The sequence below is a fragment of the Mustela putorius genome, unplaced genomic scaffold, assembly GCF_011764305.1.
Source record: "Mustela putorius furo isolate JIRA1106 unplaced genomic scaffold, ASM1176430v1.1 tig00000135_pilon_pilon_pilon, whole genome shotgun sequence".
NCBI classification, from domain to species: Eukaryota; Metazoa; Chordata; class Mammalia; order Carnivora; family Mustelidae; genus Mustela; species Mustela putorius.
Window position 1 is genome coordinate 3,934,063 of NW_025421292.1, and position 20,672 is coordinate 3,954,734.

At 41.1% G+C, this 20,672-nt stretch overlaps 1 protein-coding gene across 8 annotated transcripts in view; it reads right to left on the minus strand.

The window, feature by feature from the left end:
* Nucleotides 1-15,622, minus strand: part of FKBP5 (FKBP prolyl isomerase 5) — a 121,765-nt gene extending 106,143 nt beyond the window's left edge. For 4 of the 8 annotated variants that reach the window (XM_004770694.3, XM_004770688.3, XM_004770690.3 and 1 more), the window contains exons 1-2: nt 15,469-15,621; nt 8,098-8,203 (exon numbers count right to left, since the gene is read on the minus strand). The gene's annotated coding sequence lies outside the window, so the exon portion shown is untranslated. Of the gene's footprint in view, nt 1-8,097; nt 8,204-8,433; nt 8,513-14,673; nt 14,909-15,468 lie in introns of those variants that run through there. The other 4 variants (XM_004770692.3, XM_045074766.1, XM_004770693.2 and 1 more) reach the window with 3 other exon arrangements.
* Nucleotides 15,623-20,672: the final 5,050 nt, after the last annotated feature.

A 20,672-nucleotide genomic window follows, 5' to 3' on the forward strand; every position in this document is an offset into this window, starting at 1 on the left:
TGGGAGACTAAACAGCATCCTTCTAAAGAATGAATGGGTCAACCGGGAAATTAAAGAAGAATTGAAAAAAATCATGGAAACAAATGATAATGAAAATACACTGGTTCAAAACCTGTGGGACACAACAAAGGCAGTCCTGAGAGGAAAATAATATATAGCGGTACAAGCCTTTCTCAAGAAACAAGAAAGGTGGGCGCCTGGGTGGCTCAGTGGGTTAAGCCGCTGCCTTCGGCTCAGGTCATGATCTCAGGGTCCTGGGATCGAGTCCCGCATCGGGTTCTCTGCTCAGCAGGGAGCCTGCTTCCTCCTCTCTCTCTCTCTCTGCCTGAGTCTCTGCCTACTTGTGATCTCTCTCTGTCAAATAAATAAATAAAATCTTTAAAAAAAAAAAAAAAAGAAACAAGAAAGGTCTCAGGTACACAACCTAACCCTACACCTAAAGGAGCTGGAGAAAGAACAAGAAAGAAACCCTAAGCCCAGCAGGAGAAGAGAAATCATAAAGATCAGAGCAGAAATCAATGAAATAGAAACCAAAAACACAATAGAACAAATCAACGAAACTAGGAGCTGCTTCTTTGAAAGAATTAATAAAATTGATAAACCCCTGGCCAGACTTATCAAAAAGAAAAGAGAAAGGACCCAAATAAATAAAATCATGAATGAAAGAGGAGAGATCACAACTAACACCAAAGAAATACAAACTATTATAAGAACATACTATGAGCAACTCTACGGCAATAAATTTGACAATCTGGAAGAAATGGATGCATTCCTAGAAACATATAAACTACCACAACTGAACCAGGAAGAAATAGAAAGCCTGAACAGACCCATAACCAGTAAGGAGATTGAAACAGTCATTAAAAATCTCCAAACAAACAAAAGCCCAGGGCCAGACGGCTTCCCGGGGGAATTCTACCAAACATTTAAAGAAGAACTAATTCCTATTCTCCTGAAACTGTTCCAAAAAATAGAAATGGAAGGAAAACTTCCAAACTCATTTTATGAGGCCAGCATCACCTTGATCCCAAAACCAGACAAGGATCCCACCAAAAAAGAGAACTATAGACCAATATCCTTGATGAACACAGATGCGAAAATACTCAACAAAATACTAGCCAATAGGATTCAACAGTACATTAAAAAGATTATTCACCACGACCAAGTGGGATTTATTCCAGGGCTGCAAGGTTGGTTCAACATCTGCAAATCAGTCAATGTGATACAACACATCAATAAAAGAAATAACAAGAACCATATGATACTCTCAATAGATGCTGAAAAAGCATTTGACAAAGTACAGCATCCCTTCCTGATCAAAACTCTTCAAAGTGTAGGGATAGAGGGCTCATACCTCAATATCAAAGCCATCTATGAAAAACCCACCGCAAATATCATTCTCAATGGAGAAAAACTGAAAGCTTTTCCGCTAAGGTCAGGAACACGGCAGGGATGTCCATTATCACCACTGCTATTCAACATAGTACTAAAGGTCCTAGCCTCAACAATCAGACAACAAAAGGAAATTAAAGGCATCCAAATCGGCAAAGAAGAAGTCAAATCATCACTCTTCGCAGATGATATGATACTATATGTGGAAAACCCAAAAGACTGCACTCCAAAACTGCTAGAACTTATACAGGAATTCAGTAAAGTGTCAGGATATAAAATCAATGCACAGAAATCAGTTGCATTTCTCTACACCAACAGCAAGACAGAAGAAAGAGAAATTAAGGAGTCAATCCCATTTACAATTGCACCCAAAACCATAAGATACCTAGGAATAAACCTAACCAAAGAGACACAGAATCTATACTCAGAAAACTATAAAGTACTCATGAAAGAAATTGAGGACGACACAAAGAAATGGAAAAATGTTCCATGCTCCTGGATTGGAAGAATAAATATGGTGAAAATGTCTATGCTACCTAAAGCAATCTACACATTTAATGCAATTCCTATCAAAGTACCATCCATCTTTTTCAAAGAAATGGAACAAATAATTCTAAAATTTATATGGAACCAGAAAAGACCTCGAATAGCCAAAGGGATATTAAAAAAGAAAGCCAAAAGTTGGTGGCATCACAATTCCGGACTTCAAGCTCTATTACAAAGCTGTCATCATCAAGACAGCATCGTACTGGCACAAAAACAGACACATAGATCAATGGAACAGAATAGAGAGCCCAGAAATAGACCCTCAACTCTATGGTCAACTAATCTTCGACAAAGCAGGAAAGAATGTCCAATGGAAAAAAGACAGCCTCTTCAATAAATGGTGCTGGGAAAATTGGACAGCCACATGCAGAAAAATGAAATTGGACCATTTCCTTACACCACACACAAAAATAGACTCAAAATGGATGAAGGACCTCAATGTACGAAAGGAATCCATCAAAATCCTTGAGGAGAACACGGGCAGCAACCTCTTCGACCTCTGCCGCAGCAACATCTTCCTAGGAACAACGCCAAAGGCAAGGGAAGCAAGGGAAAAAATGAACTACTGGGATTTCATCAAGATCAAAAGCTTTTGCACAGCAAAGGAAACAGTTAACAAAATCAAAAGACAACTGACAGAATGGGAGAAGATATTTGCAAACGACATATCAGATAAAGGACTAGTGTCCAGAATCTATAAAGAACTTAGCAAACTCAACACCCGAAGAACAAATAATCCAATCAAGAAATGGGCAGAAGACATGAACAGACATTTCTGCAAAGAAGACATCCAGATGGCGAACAGACACATGAAAAAGTGCTCCATATCACTTGGCATCAGGGAAATACAAATCAAAACCACAATGAGATATCACCTCACACCAGTCAGAATGGCTAAAATCAACAAGTCAGGAAATGACAGATGCTGGCGAGGATGCGGAGAAAGGGGAACCCTCCTACACTGTTGGTGGGAATGCAAGCTGGTGCAGCCACTCTGGAAACAGCATGCATGGAGGTTCCTCAAAATGTTGAAAATAGAACTGCCCTATGACCCAGCAATTGCACTATTGGGTATTTACCCTAAAGATACAAATGTAGTGATCCAAAGGGACACATGCACCCGAATGTTTATAGCAGCAATGTCCACAATAGCCAAACTATGGAAAGAACCTAGATGTCCATCAACAGATGAATGGATCAAGAAGATGTGGTATATATACACAATGGAATACTATGCAGCCATCAAAAGAAATGAAATCTTGCCATTTGCAACAACATGGATGGAACTAGAGCGTATCATGCTTAGCGAAATAAGTCAAGCAGAGAAAGACAACTATCATATGATCTCCCTGATATGAGGAAGTGGTGATGCAACATGGAGGCTTAAGTGGGTAGAAGAAGAATAAATGAAACAAGATGGGATTGGGAGGGAGACAAACCATAAGTGACTCTTAATCTCACAAAACAAACTGAGGGTTGCCGGGGGGAGGGGGTTTGGGAGAAGGGGGTGGGATTATGGACTTTGGGGAGGGTATTTGATTTGGTGAGTGCTGTGAAGTGTGTAAACCTGGTGATTCACAGACCTGTACCCCTGGGGATAAAAATATATGTTTATAAAAAATAAAAAATTAAAAATAAATAAATAAATAAATAAAAATGGATGAAGGACCTCAATGTACGAAAGGAATCCATCAAAATCCTTGAGGAGAACACAGGCAGCAACCTCTTCGACCTCAGCCGCAGCAACATCTTCCTAGGAACAACGCAAAAGGCAAGGGAAGCAAGGGAAAAAATGAACTATTGGGATTTCATCAAGATCAAAAGCTTTTGCACAGCAAAGGAAACAGTTAACAAAATCAAAAGACAACTGACAGAATGGGAGAAGATATTTGCAAACCACATATCAGATAAAGGACTAGTGTCCAGAATCTATAAAGAACTTAGCAAACTCAACACCCGAAGAACAAATAATCCAATCAAGAAATGGGCAGAAGACATGAACAGACATTTCTGCAAAGAAGACATCCAGATGGCGAACAGACACATGAAAAAGTGCTCCATATCACTTGGCATCAGGGAAATACAAATCAAAACCACAATGAGATATCACCTCACACCAGTCAGAATGGCTTAAATCAACAAGTCAGGAAATGACAGATGCTGGCGAGGATGCGGAGAAAGGGGAACCCTCCTACACTGTTGGTGGGAATGCAAGCTGGTGCAGCCACTCTGGAAAACAGCATGGAGGTTCCTCAAAATGTTGAAAATAGAACTGCCCTATGACCCAGCAATTGCACTATTGGGTATTTACCCTAAAGATACAAACGTAGTCATCCAAAGGGGCACGTGTACCCGAATGTTTATAGCAGCAATGTCCACAATAGCCAAACTATGGAAAGAACCTAGATGTCCATCAACAGATGAATGGATCAAGAAGATGTGGTGTATATACACAATGGAATACTATGCAGCCATCAAAAGAAATGAAATCTTGCCATTTGCGACAACATGGATGGAACTAGAGCGTATCATGCTTAGCGAAATAAGTCAAGCGGAGAAAGACAACTATCATATGATCTCCCTGATGAGGAAGTGGTGATGCAACATGGGGGCTTAAGTGGGTACGAGAAGAATAAATGAAAGAAAATGGGATTGGGAGGGAGACAAACCATAAGTGACTCTTAATCTCACAAAACAAACTGAGGATTGCTGAGGGGAGGGGGTTTGGGAGAAGGGGGTGGGATTATGGACATTGGGGAGGGTATGTGCTTTGGTGAGTGCTGTGAAGTGTGTAAACCTGGTGATTCACAGACCTGTACCCCTGGGGATAAAAATATATGTTTATAAAAAATAAAAAATTTATAAAAAGAAAAGAAAAAAGATCTCCGAAAGCTGATCAAAAGCCAGCCAAACTGATAAACTACAATCCACTGGGAAAGGAATCAAGCCCAAGACCCCTGGAGGCTGGATGACAGCTAGTGGGAAATGCAATGGATATAACTTATTTTCCCGTTTCTATTTTATGCCCTCCTAACTAACCACAGGTTCCTATCTTTCTGACAAACATCAATGCCAGGAGTCTGTAAAGAAAAGAAATGAAGAGAGTATCCTGTCACTTCCAGCAAAGGTGGCTTTTAGACAGAAACTATCTTGACCAGGAAATATGGCGTGAGGGAGAAGTTTTAACATAAGCCCATAGACTCTTACCTTTAGCCTTAAAAACACCAGGAAGTCCTGAAAATGTGTTATGTACACTTAGAATTTCCTCCACTGAAAAGCACTTCAAGATACGTTGGGCTGGAAGGAACTCATCCTAGGCTGTGGCCTCATGAAGTCTGTTATTTACACACTGCTCCCCCCATAAACTGTGGGCCCTGCCAGCCACTGTACTCCAGGGTATTTGAACTGATCCTAAAGTCTAAAATAGAACCTTAGCTTAAATACAGTGAACACATAGGCCTTAATACTGATGTGTTTGCCTATAGAAGGCTGACTGAAGCCTTCTCTGGAAGGGAAGAAAATGTCTTCGTTTACTTTAGGAACATAGCTTCCTTTATTATGTACATGAAGTTCATTCTAGATTAGGAACAATCTCCTGCTTTAACATCTTAACCAAATCAAGATTATTATACTGAAAATGAAAAGGACAAAAAGATTAAAAGAGTCATTATAAAGTTAGAAACAAACTATTTTAGTGACTCAATGAATTTAGGAAGTAAGAGTAAAAATAACCAACAAGAATAATGAAGTGACTGGGTGCCTGGGTGGCTCAGTGGGTTAAGCTGCTGCCTTCGGCTCAGGTCATGATCTCAGGGTCCTGGGATCGAGTCCCACATCGGGCTCTCTGCTCAGCAGGGAGCCTGCTTCCCTCTCTCTCTCTCTCTGCCTGCCTCTCTGTCTACTGTGATCTCTCTCTGTCAAATAAATAAAATAAAATCTTTAAAAAAAAAAAAAAAGAATAATGAAGTTACTAACAGCTGAAGAGGAAAACTGGGAAGAGCTTTTCAGCTGGGGGTAAGGGGAGGGGTGTTCGTGTGCAGCTGCTACAGGGATGGTATTTAAACATATTTAGTTTCAAGACATAGGTAAAAATTTGGGCCTCAAGTTTAGACAAAAGATAGAGATTTGCGGTCTAGAAAGCAGAGCAATGATTAAGTTTATAGAGAAAGAGAAGGTTATGGAAAAGACAATAGCAACCCTCAGATATTACACTTTGAAGATAACCTAACCTTTCAGATGAATAATACTTATCATACAGATATGGAATATTTGGACTGCTTTGTTCTAAATGAAAAGCTAAAAAAAATTAATTTTTTTCTCAGGCTATGAATTAACAGGAAAAAAAAACTAACAATTAAAATAGTTTCAAAATTATGGTTTGTCCAAAGTCAAGCCTCTGAACTAAAACACAATGCTTCTGAAGTTTCTCTATTTATAAGAAAACTTTTGGAAAAAACAGAAAAATCTGATGCACCAATACTACTACTATTTTACAATAGTGGTGAGAACTTAAAAGAACATTAACCAAAATGCGGATAATTAATAAATCTGGAGAACAGGTATATGGAAGTTCATAATACTATTCTCCCCAGTTCTGTGTAGTTTAAAACTTCCATAGTTAAAAAAAAAAGTCTTTAAAAAGCCTACCTACAGATATTTTAAAAATTCTTTTCAATGATTCCAGGGTCCTGGGATCGAGCCCCGCATCAGGCTCTCTGCTCAGTGGGGAGCCTGCTTCCCCCCTCTCTCTCTGCCTGCCTCTGGGCCTACTTGTGATCTATCTGTCAAATAAATAAATAAAATCTTTAAAAAAATAAAACTTTTTTTGAGAAAGCATGAACACAAGTCGGAGAGGGGCAGGGAGAGGGAGAAAAAGACTCCCAAGAAGGCTCCACCCCCAGCAAGAGCCCAAGGTGGGGCTCCATCTCATCACCTGAGCCAAAAATCAAGACCAACTGAGCCACCCAGGCACTCCAGATATCTTAAAAATTCTATCTGTCGTTAAGGCTTGACAACTCAAAACAAAATTCTAACAGACAAAAACTTTTCAAATAATGTTTTATTGATTCTCAATAGATTAATCAAATTTAATGTGTATGAAAGGGAGAAAACATCCTGTCATTTTAGAGGACTATAAATATGTTCATTAAAAAGAAAAAAAATCCATTTACCCATGTTGGCTGACGCTGAAGAATTGTTATTTTTCTCTTCAAAGAACTTTTATTTTTGTTAAAAAAAATATATATATATATATATAGTCCATATAAACATATGTGTTAGTTACGAAAAGCAAAATAAACATTTATTCCCAGTATCAATGATTGATTCATTGGACATGCTGGTTAGCTATCATATTATCTCAAACATCTTCCAACTCTAGTAAATAATCAAACAACTTTTTACAGAGATAAAAAAAAAAAAAAAAAAGGGCCAATATCCACAAATTAGAAACAAATATTTAAAATTATATAAACTAATGAGGGGGGAAAGTTGAAAGTTTTTAACAATGATCATAGTTTAAGCTAGGATTTAAATAGATGAAATTTAAGTCGTATCACTCTACTAAGACCATGATAGTACCGCAACTAGCAGAGAACAAATTGACCGCTTAGATTTACCACTTACTGATAAGCAAGAGTAGTATATATGGTTTACAAGCGCATATCTTTCCTCTCTATGATAAACAGCACCACCCAAAAATGATAAGTAGATTTGTTTGCCTTCTCTTCATCTGTAAGTTCCAAGAAATAAAAACTATACATGTCTGTGCAAAACCTAGCACGCTGTAGGGGTACAACTCTTCTAACAGGAATAATCAATTCCCAGAAAAGTATTGCTAGCTATCAGTCTCACTTCCTAGGTGATGTGCATAGGATAACAAAATCAAGCAGGGTTTCCTTGCTGGCAGTTCTGCCTTCAATCATTTTCAGAATCTTATTTCTTCTAATGAAACAGGTCATTAGGAAACTTTAGAGAGAAGCGGAGTGTATACATCTATGTAAAGACAAAAGAAGGCTGACAGAGATTCTCTTTTTCCCCATCACTATGAAAGCACTGATGAAGTCTGAATTGAGGTATTTCACTTTTTGCAGGTAACAAGATCACTGTCCTCTTCAAATTGTTGTAGCTTTTTTCCTAATTAAAGTAAAAATTACATACCGTAAAGTGTCCAGATCTTAAGTAGTCAGCTCAATAAGTTTGATCAAGCGCATACACCAACAACTGGTGAATCTCAATGTTCCTTGTATTAGGCCTTGCAACTTCTCTGTAAGTTAAAAATTATATGAAAATAAGAAGTTACACAACAAGTATACACTGAATTAGCATTACCAAAGTCAAGTTACAGAATACTTCTATCTCCCCAGAAAGGTCCCTTTTGCCCCCTTCCAGTCTACCACAACCCTTACCCAGAAGCCACTGTCCTGATTTCTATCACCACACCTAAAGTTTTGCCTGTTCTTATATTTCTCATAAATGGCATCATTTGGTACATACTTGTGCCTCGCTTCTCTTGCTCTGAATAATATTTCTGAGATTCATTTATGTTGTGTGAATCAGTAGTCCATTCCTATTATGAAAAAAGCTGCATGAACATTTTACATCAATCTTTTTGCAAACATGTACTTTATTCCCCTTAATGCAATAAGATTTCACTTAAAAAGGGGAGGGTTCCAACATATAAATGAGCCCATAAAGTCATATAGTATAGAAAGATGAACTGATTGCCCATAAACATATCACAAAAATATATAGTTATATAAAATACAAAAAATATAGGTGTTTTATCTGTGTGAGTATGTATATAAATGAATAGATTCTGAGAAGTCCACCTGGAACCAACAAAGATATTTTTTAAAAACTTATAAAGTTCCTAGTGAAAATAAATCTAAGATGGGAATGCTGTCTGTTTAATTTTTCTTAGTAAGTATTATGTATTAACCCAAGAATGCTTCAAAAGAGAAACAGATTTCTTTCCACCTAAGTTGCCCTGTTCTGCTTCAATGAAATAGCTCCTTCTCATAACAAATCTCCTCTCCAAACTAGAACTTCAAAATATTAAATGTTACCTCCACTACATAATAATTTTTTATGCAAGGTGTAAAACCCAAAATATGTGTTAAAATTACAAGTTTTATCGTATTGTCTTGCTTTTTAAAAAAGTTAAACAGGGAAATAATCCATTGGCTAATACTTAACATGGGTAAAGACCATTCCATCTTCATGGAGAATATATTCTGAAAAGGACTCAATCTCTAGAATGTTTTCTCCATCCCAAAAAGTAATTTACTACAGCATTAAGTCTATGACAAACACATCTTGACTTTGAAATCCCACTGCGTAATTTTCAGCTGAAAGCAGAGGAGGTTCTTTAATTTCCAGAGGTAGTAACATTAAGTAACATACATACAAATCTGATTTTTTAAAAGATCTGTTTGAAATTCCCAGACCTGCTTTTGATAATTAGATGATCATTTTTAGGGACTAGAAGTGGATCCTCATTTAACATCACTTATAAATTGCCAAAATGGAGGCAGAATGCTACAAATGGTTCTAGAAATTTACCACTGCTTGCTTTAGGAAGGGTTTGCAACTATAAAAGGAGGAAACAACCCTGTTTTAAAGATGTTTGATCTTTGTTCATCTTTTATTCCTCCTCCCCCAAAATGAGCAACTTCAAGGACACACAATTCTAATGTACTACGTTTTTAAAAAACATTCTTAGCATTTGGAGGTTCCTTAACTTTCACAGATGTGTGATTATTCACTTAACCCATTACTCACTCTGAAAATACATCATTTTCACTTTTCTAATAATTATACCATTTTCTAAAACTAGGAAAACAGTTTTGATTAACTTACAAAAACAACAGCAGCTCTATAAACAGCTACAACCTCCAACTTTCATTATCTTTTTCCTGTTTTAAAGAATTACAATCTTATTCTTATTTTTAAAGTGTTTTTCTTCCAGACCAAGAGTAGAAAACAGATACAATAAATGTGTAGACCCCATACTCCCTCTGGTGGTCCTTTATTCTCATTAACTAGCCGTTTTCCAAAAGACTGGAAGTAAATACTAAATTAAGCATAAAATGAACTTGCTCCATTTAAGGATTATATATAGCCTTAAATGTTTAAGTTTCAACTGAGTACAGGCCCATTCTTTTCACTAAAAAACACGAGATATAATCATTTTGAGTACTTGAATTTTAGTGTTTCAAATACTGCTAAAATATCCTTAGTAACCTGTTACACAGATTAGTTACAAGGGTGCATAAGGACCTACTATAACTAATTTTAAACTGTCTCTTCTGACAGAAGAGTCTTTTACCTGGTATGTATCTTTTTCATAAATTAAGTCATACTTAAGTAGTTATCGATTTTTTTTTTAAGATTTTATTTATTTATTTGACAGAGAGAGAGATCACAAGTAGGCAGAGAGGCAGGCAGAGAGAGAGGAGAAGCAGGCTCCCCACTGAGCACAGAGGCTGATGCCGGTCTCAATCCCAGGACTCTGAGACCATGACCTGAGCTGAAGGCAGAGGTTGAACCCACTGAGCCACGGAGGCGCTCTTGGTTACTGTTTTTAAATCAATAGTTACTTTCATACTAACAACCACTTAATCTCCTATGTGTATAGATTTCATTTTCTTTTACACTTTGGGGATATATTATCAGAAGTTAAAAATGCCCTGTAGGTCATTCCTCTCTCCTTGGCCATCTTGGCGACTGCTCTTGGTTGGAGTTTGTCCTGCATCTAAAGCAAGAAGATGGTGGCTGCACAGAAGAAAAAGTCACTGGAGTGAATTATCTCTAGGCTCCAACTCAATATAAGTGAACAGTACATGATGGGGTACAAGCAGACAAAATGATCAAAGATGGCCAAGCAAAACTGGTAATCCTAGCCAACAACTGCCTGCCTTGAGGAACTCTGAAATACAGTACTACATCACATTGGCCAAAACGTGTTCATTGCTAAAGCGGCAATAATATTGAATTGGACACAGCATGTGGAAAATACCAAAGTGTGCACCCTGGTTATCAATGATCCAGGCAATTCTGGTATCATTAAAAGCATACCACAAAAGACTGGTAAAAAGTAAATCATGCAAAATTTTTCTTTAATAGGGGTGCCTGTGGGGCTCAGTGGGTTAGGCCTCTGCCTTTGGCTCAGGTCATGATCTCAGGGTCCTGGGATCGAACCCCCACATCTGGCTCTCTGGTCAGCAGCTGTATATTATAAAATATACAGCTCTCTGCGCAGCTCTCTGCTCAGAGCTCTCTGCTCTGCTTCCCCCTCTCTCTCTGCTTGCCTCTCTCTGTCTACTTGTGATCTGTCAAATAAATAAAATCTTAAAATTTTTTTCTTTAATAAAACTTTAATAAAAGCTAGAGATTGTTTGATAAAACAAAATGCACTGTAGAAAATTCAGAAATGTATAATTAAAAAATCTAATTTATTAATCAGCTAGGTTAAAAAGTTTAAATAGTTTCAGGGTGCCTGTCTGGCTCTGTCGGTGGAGCATGTGTCTCTTGACCTCCAGATTGTGGGTTCAAGTACAACACCGGGTGTACAGATTTCTTTAAATCGTTTTTTTTTTTTTTTTTTTTTTTTTAAAGATTTTATTTATTGGGCGCCTGGGTGGCTCAGTGGGTTAAGCCGCTGCCTTCGGCTCAGGTCATGATCTCAGGGTCCTGGGATCGAGTCCCGCATCGGGCTCTCTGCTCGGCGGGGAGCCTGCTTCCTCCTCTCTCTCTCTCTGCCTGCCTCTCAGTGTACTTGTAATTTCTCTCTGTCAAATAAATAAATAAAATCTTTAAAAAAAAAAAATAAAAATAAAATAAAAAAAAGATTTTATTTATTTATTTGACAGACGGAGATCACAAGTAGGCAGAGAGGCAGGCAGGGGGGTGGGGGGAGCAGGCTCCCTGCTGAACACAGAGCCTGATGTATGGCTCGATCCCCAGGACCCTAGGATCATGACCTGGGCAGAAGGCAGAGGCTTTAACACACTGAGCCACCCAGGTGCCCCAAATTACTTAAATCTTAAAAAAAAAAAAAAAGTTCAAATAGTTTCAGAATTATAAAATATACATATTTGGTTGTTCAGTATTAAATAATTACAGAATTTGCTGTGGCAAAATATGTACAATATAGATTTTTTTCTTGGGGTGCCTGGGTGGCTCAGCCAGTAAAGCATCTGCCTGCTGCTCAGGTTAATGATACCAGGGTCCTGGGACCAAGACCCAGTCGAACTCCCTGCTCACAGGGAGCCTGCGTTCTCCCTCTGCCTCTCTCATTAATAAATAATAAAATCTTTTTTTTAAAAGTACAGATTTTTTCTTTAGGAATTGTGAAAAATTACAGTAAGGGCCTGTATAGAGATATTCCAGTATGACATGCATATTACTGTCAAATAAAGCCACATTGATGTCTAAGAGGATCATCTGATTTATTCCTCAAATTAGCTATTTTAATAAATGTCCTTGTTTTTTTGTGGTCCTATTCTTTCAAAAATATTTGCCCACTCCCAAATTCAAAATTCAAAAGGAACCACACCTGAGGATAAATGACTGAAACACACTCACAATGTTTACCATATAGATGTGAGACTTCAACTTATGCTTAATTTTGAAACTGAAATGTGGTTGATAATTTTATGATATGGTCTACCACAAGTTAAAGTGGACAAAAAAACCCAGTAAAATACCTAAAAACTGAATTTGAAAATGGGTTTTTAATTACAGTTACTTTATAAAGTTCTTAAATTATGCTTTTATATAAATAAAACTATGAAATATAAGTTTAATTTATCATATGTGGTATATTTAAATATCACCATAGGTTACAGATTATAATACTTATTATACATAGTAAATTACACACAGTAGTTAAACTAGTATATTCCTATACACTTTAAAGAACAATCACCTAAATCATCCAAAACAATGAGGACCCCCAGACTTATAAGATTCCTTACAACTATCTATATAGAATAAAACCAACTCTACAGGACAAATCACTGTTCAGCCAACCTACCGTAAGCATCAAAAAGACAACTTAGCTTTAATAGCAATAATTTCTTCTATAGCTACAGAAAGACTATGTTCTTTCTTCTCTAGACGGATTCATTCTAAGCTAAGAAACTTTTAGGAAACTAAATAACCCAAAGTATGTGTTCTCTTCCAATCCAAGAATAAACAGAAAACTGAAGTTTTAATTAGTTGCCTAATCCAGTATTTTCCGTTTTTCATGTTGAACTGGTTAAAATTATGTTTTAAAAAAGAAATTCATCTAAACTACCATAACTAAAAAATTAAAGATTCAGAAAAATATTTGTTCTGTTAAATGTTGTAAAGACAAAGACCTCATAACTTTAAGCCCATTGTTTTAGTGACAGAAAACATTTCATAAAACCATCTTTGATTTTGTTTTTAAAAATCCCAGTCACGGGCGCCTGGGTGGCTCAGTGGGTTAAGCCGCTGCCTTCGGCTCAGGTCATGATCTCAGGGTCCTGGGATCGAGTCCCACGTGGGGCTCTCTGCTCAGCAGGGAGCCTGCTTCCTCCTCTCTCTCTCTCTGCCTGCCTCTCCGACTACTTGTGATTTCTCTCTGTCAAATAAATAAATAAAATCTTTAAAAAAAAAAAAAAAATCCCAGTCACAACAAGCCTATTGGTTAAAGCATTCAGCTTTAAATGGTGTTACTAATTAGCTAGGTAAATAGTAAAATTATAATTCAGTAAAATACTAATAAAGTAGCATAATTAAATCAAAACTGTAACTTTGTTCTTAAGAAGTAACACTTCTATTAAATAAATATAAATCATCCCCAGAAGATAAAGACACATCAGAAAAAAATTGAGCTAAATCAGGTGTTATAAATAAATTTAAATATGTAAAAACTACATTTAAAAATTGTTATGCATTATTTTCAAATGTATTTTTTTCTGTAGATGCCTTATATTGGTCAGGGCCGTAACTGCAGATTAAGTAGAGGTCAGTTGGGAGAAAGACAAAGAGAAAATGGTAAGTGAAAGTATCACAAATAAAGATTTCCCTAAAAGAATAAAAAAATCTTTCAAGTCTATCCTTGAATTTTGATTCAAACACCAAGAGAGAAAGCTACTATAATTCTCTAACGTAAAAACCCTCGGGAGTTGGGGGGGGGGGGACAGAATTCCATAGACTATTAAAAATACTTAACCGAAATATGCCTTAACTTTTCCCTTGTCCACAATCTAACAAAATGGTAAGACAATGAAAATAAACACTCCTGTCTACCTTCAGCGAGGCAAAGAAAGCTCCCATTCAACGCTAAGCCTTATTCCAATGGAAAACATCCTCCTGAAAAGTAAATCCAAAACCACGAGCTCAAACTACTTCATGCAGAATTTTCTGAATGGCGGCCAAACGTTGTACACGCTGTCCTGAACCACAGATATCTAGAGTTCTGCATTCTCCATTTACTTTGTACCTTACTATGCTTTTGCCACCACTGCAGAAACCGAACTGTTAAGTAAGACTACAATGTTCCTCCAAGCTCGTCCTACACGCTGCTGACCCCATCGAATGGTTAGGTTTGTTTTTAAATCAATACTGGGTTTGGCTTCTATACGATCGCCAGCACAGCTTTTCAGACATCAGTGGAAGCAGTTCTAACATTCTAGGAGTGAACCGAATGAGGAGCCCTAGAACAAGTTTTAACTGGCTTTCACCTGGCAAGAGAATAATCACCTGTTAAAACGGCGCTGCACCGGCACCCTCCAAGAGCGGCCGAGCACCGGGATGCTGTATCCCAGCCACTTGTCCCAGGCGGCAGGTGAAGGCGGAGAACACGCATCCACACCCACCGCCCGGGGAGCGCAAACCGAAAGCGAGGAGGGCAGCCGCGGGACACTCGGTTATCCTCGCCCGCCACGGGCCCCGCCAGGTGTGCGCGGCTCCATCGCGCCCGGCGTCCCGGCGCACCGCTCACCCCGGCTCGACTTCGCCCGCCGCCCGGGCCCCAGAAGGCGAAGTTTCTCTCCCGCCCGCGGCGGCTGCTGCTCACGCGCCGCCCGGCTCTCGGCGGGTCCCGCAGCCTGCTCCGGGCGGTCGCGGTCACAGGCGCCGGGCCTCGGGCGAGTCGGGGGCCGCCGACGGGAGCCGGAGCCGGGACCTGTCACCTCGGGCGGGAAACAAAAGCCGGGTGAGGACAAGCCGGCGCGACCGGCCTCGCCTCCGCGAGGGGGAGCGCGGCGGGGGCGGGGAGCGGCTCTCGCGGCCGCCGGACTCCGCGCCTCCCAAAGGGAGCACCGGCCCCGAGGGCCGGCGGGTCACAGAGGGGCTCCGCAGTGGGGCTAGGGGCACCCGGCGCGCTCGCCTCGAGGCTTGCCCGGCACCGTTCGCCCCGAAGCGCCGCTCCGGGGGCTGGGAACCCATGCGTGAGGGTGCGCCGCAGCGCGGCGGCCCCCGGACCGCGAAGGAGGGAATTCGGCTCCCGAGGCGCTGCGGCCGCCCGCCCCATCCCTATGGCCATGGCGCCGGTACCTGTCGCAGTGGTTGCTCCTCGGCCCGGTCTCTCTCTGCCTCACCCGCGCGCTGCTCTGCCCCCAGCCCGCCCGGCAGGCCGTCCGCGCGCTGGACGCCGCCGCCCGAGACTGGCAGCGCCCGCGAACCGGCCCGAATCCCCCGGGCAGCGCCCGGCACGGTCCCGCCCCTGCCGGCCGCAGGACCCGCCTTCCATAGGGCCCTGGGGCTGTCAGTCCGCCCCCAAAAGGCGCGCGGGCTGTCGCTCCGCCTGTCCGGATTGGTGGCCGCGCGCCGTCCATGCAAATGAGACCCCGCCCCCGTCCATTTGCACCTCCGCCTTGGTGTAAACTCCGCCTCTCCACAGCTGCCCACGTGTCTGGCCCTTGGCCTTTGTGGGGCGGGAGGGAAGGGATGGAGGAAACTGACCGACGCCCCCTCACACCATCTCTTACCTCCAGAGAAACTCATGCCTAAACAAGCTAGTTGACTTCACATCTGAATAGTATCTCTGAAAGCTCTACCCTCCTGTTTACCCGGCCTACCTCTCAGAGAATGGAGCGGGTAGGCCTGGCTGCTTGTGTCAGGTAAGCGGACTAGGTTAGCGCCAGGAAGTCAAAGATGCCCAGTTGAGTCTGGGGAAATCCCACTTTGAGAGCGAGTTTAGCACGCAGCATTTCCCTATGGACACTAAATGACTGTGAAGACAGTGGTTGGCCGTGGCTTTCTGCCTTTTTAGCGTGAGATACGAGGCGATTGAGACGGCAAAGGTCCTTAAAAAATGTTTGTGTTCTCTGATCGCCTACTGTCGCACCCCACCCCTGCCATCAACAAAGGGGTAGACCTGCTGAACAAACTCTCCTTAAGGAGGGGCCAAACTCCTCCAGCTGGAAGGCTGGCTCCCTCTGTGTAGTTCCCCATAGAGATTCAGATGAGGGTCTTGAGTTGGCCGCACCTGGGCTTGAGTTGGCCGCACCTGGCCTTTAGGGGATAACTAAGTCAATCCCTCACTGTTAAGGAAACTGAAACCTAAAGTCCCATAGCTATGGAGCTTAATAGTCACCTGTGGAAACCTGATGTCTCATAACCAGATCAGAAGCCACATCTCTTAGCTCCAAATCTGCTCTCTGCATTATGTCATGTTGGTCATTTAGGTATTTCTGAAGAACCTCTTCAACAAATCACCATCACGGCCTTCAGGAGGTGGTGCCTGCAGAGAGGGCAACTAGAACCAACACTGAAACCTCCTCAAGGGCAAGGGACCTGACTTAATGCCTGTAAGTTTCACTCTTTACCAGATGCCACTGAAACAATTTATTCATGCATTAATTCAACAAGACACTGGTGATTAAACCCAAACCCAACCTTTTATCCTTCAATGATTTGTTCTAAAAGTTTCCAACACAAGCTGATTAAAAATCTACCAACAGGGGAGCCTGGGTGGCTTGGTAAAGCGTGGGGCTCTTGGTTTCACCTCAGGTCATGATCTAAGGGTTGTGAAATCAATCCCCTCCACCTGCTCTGGGAGTCTGCCTGTTCCTCTCCCTCTGCTCCTCCCCTTTCTCGTGTGCATGCACTCTCTCAAATAAATTAATCAATTTAAGAAAAGAATCTACTAATAGCAAATGCTGTGCGCAGAGTATACATAGGTGAAAAGACACTGTGACAGCTCTTGAAAGCTTTAGCCAGGGAAATAGTAACATCCACAGCACCTGTCAATACCACTTACATTACAGTGGGCAGCTCCAAGAAGAAGCAATTGGCTCTTCCTGGGAAAGGCAGGGAAGGCTTCACGGAAGAGGTGACAGTAGAGCTGACTCCTAAAGATGGAGTCTTCAAAGATGGTGTTTGCCAGACGGAGGGATGTGGAAGAGGGAAAAGGGGGATTCCTGGACTCCAGAGGATAGTGTGAGCAGAAAGCACGCAGACCTGGAAAAGCCTAGTAATTAAGGGAATAGCGAGGAGAAATATGGGCAAATCTGCAGGGCTGTGTGGTCATGTCACATGCTCTGGGACCAGGCTCTTCCAGGAGGAAGACAGAAAGGCCCTGGAGGCTGCCAGGCTGTGTTGTAACACACCGCAGCAAACAACAACAGGGCCTGTAGATACAGCTGCAGGCTTTTTTTTTCTAGGCCAGCGTCTGTGGGGAACAGTCAGTTCCACAGTTCTGATGGCAGCCTGGCTGGCCCCACCCACTCTCTCAGAAAACCACTCCGGTCACTGCACTTGCCCTCCTTGGCATTTGGAAACACGTGTGCTTGCAATTTCCCCAAACACTGCTGCCCTTCAGAACTCAAAGATAACGTGGGCTATGGCTGCAGACACCTTGGTGTGGGACGGACAGCCCTTTCCTAATGCACAGAGTGGTTCTTTTCAGGGCCTGTTACCAAGGCTGGCTTCAGGGGGCATGTGACCTACACTTGGTTTCATGCTCTGCTGTCACTGTCTTGAGATTCTTCATAATTTCTCAACATTGCATTTTCATTTTGCACTGGGACCTGCAAATTATGTAGCCAGTCCTATCTGTCACTGTCACTGGGAATACTGTGATCCTGCTCAAATCATATCTCATTTTTAAAGTACTTGGCATTCACTAGGTTTATTCACATGCACTGTATCACTTGAGTCTCACAATGGCAATGTGGGATAGGTCTGCATTACTAGCCCTATTCATTAGCCAAGAAAACTGAAGTTTGGCTAACTTCTCCAGGTAGCACCTCAAGGAGTGGCAAAGCTTGTATTTGAACTCAGCCCACACAAGCCCTATTCCATCTGCTATGGAGCTACCTGTTGTTGATTTCAAAATACTTTCAAAGACAGATTTGCACAGGAAGGATGTACTGGGGTTTTTTGTTTTTGTTTTTGTTTTAAGTAAGCTCTACACCCAACATGGGGCTTGAACTCATGACCCTGAGATCAAGAGTTGCACGCTCTAACGGCTGAGGCAGCCAGGTGCCCCAAGGATGCATTGTTTTAAGAGTCAGAACACATGCTGGAGTGAATATATGTCATTTCGTGGCTTCTTATCACATCTGCACAATTTTTCATTAATTTTGAAAAAAATTCAGCCATTGTATGTTTAAATATTGTTTCTTACTCTTTCCTTCTGGGCCCCCAGCTGAAATACCTATTAGACCTTCTCACTACATCCTTTTCTTTTATTTTTCGTTTTTTCTATCTTTTGTTCTTCAATGCTATGTTCTAAAAGTTTCTTGTGACTACTTTTCATTTCACTAATTCTGTCTTCAGCTTTTAATTTTTTATATTTTTAAAATATTTTATGTATTTATTTAACAGAGAGCCATATGCGCAAGAGGGAACATAAGCCAGGGGGTGGGGGGAGGCGTGGTGAGAAAGGGAGAAACAGGCTTCCTGCAGAACAGAGAGCCTGATGTGGGGCTCCATGCAGGGCTGGATGCAGGGCTCTATACGGAGATCGATGTAGGGCTCGATCCCAAGAGCAGAATCATGACCTGAGTTGAAGGCAGACACTTAATGACTGAGCCACCCAGGCACCCCTTTAAAAAGCCTTTACCTTTGGGGCACCTGGGTGGCTCAGTGGATTAAAGCCTCTGCCTTCAGCTCAGGTCATGATCCCAGGGTCCTGAGATCAAGCCCCACATCTGGCTCTCTGCTCAGCAGGGGGCCTGCTTCCTCATCTCTCTCTGCCTGCCTCTCTGCCTACTTGTGATCTCTGTCTGTCACATAAATAAATAAAATCTTAAAAAAAGGGGCGCCTGGGTGGCTCAGTGGGTTAAAGCCTCTGCCTTCGGCTCAGGTCATGATCCCAGGGTCATGGGATCGAGCCCCGCATCGGGCTCTCTGCTCAGCGGGTAGCCTGCTTCCTCATCTCTCTCTGCCTGCTTCTCTGCCTACTTGTGATCTCTGTCTGTCAAATAAATAAATAAAATCTTTAAAAAAAAAATCTTAAAAAAAAATAAAAAGCCTTTAGCTTTTTAAAAAATTCTCCTCTTGGGGTGCCTGACATGCAACTCTTGATGTCAGGCTCGTGAGTTCAAGCCCCACGTTGGGTGTGGAGTCTACTTAAAAAAAAAAAAAATTATCTTTTTAAACCCATCCATCAAGCTCTTAATTTGTTTTTTGGTTTGTCTGGGTTTGGTTTTGTTTTGTTTTTTGTTTTGTTTTATTTTTCATATTTTTTATTATTTTTTTAAAGATTTTGTTTATTTATTTGACAGAGAGAGATCACAAGTAGGCAGAGAGGCAGGCGGGGGCGGGAGAAGCAGGCTCCCCACCGAGCTGAGAGCCCGACGTGGGACTCAATCCCAGTACCCTGAGATCATGATCTGAGCCAAAGGCAGAGGCTTAATCCACTGAGCCACCGAGGCACCCCTTGTTTTGTTTTTTAGTTCCAAAATTTCTAATTGGGTCTTTTTCAGATCTGCTGTGTCACTTCTTATATTTCTTATATCTCTTGTCTTGCTATAATTTTAAAGCTCAGCTTTTCTCTCTTTAAACAGAGAAAGTGTAGTTGTTTTATGGTTTCTGTCTATTAATTTCAATCTAGTGTCCCTATGGGCCTGCTTCCATTGTCAGTTTTAAACTACTGGTTCTTCCTCATGTTGTTTTATCTCCTCATGTACCTGGTTATATTTTGGACATTGTATTTGAAAAATCATTTGAGGCATCAATAATAATATCTTCCTCTCAAAAGGATTTCCATTGATTTCTGCAGGCATCTGAGGACACTAGCAAGCTAGGATCACCTTAACTCAGTTTCGGGGCTTCTGATTTTCTGAGCATCCCAGATGACTTGAAGCTGGAGGACAGTTTGTGGGACAGTTTGTTTATTTATGTTTCCTCCTTACCCCATGTTGCAGTTCTTTGAGGTTTTAGTCAAAGATTGGGAGTTGTTTTAGTCATATATTGTTTCACAGCAAACTAACCCAAAATTCAGCAGTTTAATTGTCAGTGGACTTTTTCTTAAAGGGCCAGATGGTAAATATTTTAGATTTGCAGGCCATATGGTCTCTGTTACAACTACTCAGCTCTGTCATTATAGTTCAAATTAACCATAGACCATACATGAATGAATGGAATGGCTGTGTTCTAATAAAACTTTATTTACAAAGCCAGGCAGTCATTCCCAAGCTTATAAAAAAAATGAGTGAAAAACCCACAACTAACATCATGCTTAATAGTGAAAGACTAGATACCTTCTCCAAGAAAAAGACAAGGAACAAGACAAGGATATCCCCTCTTGC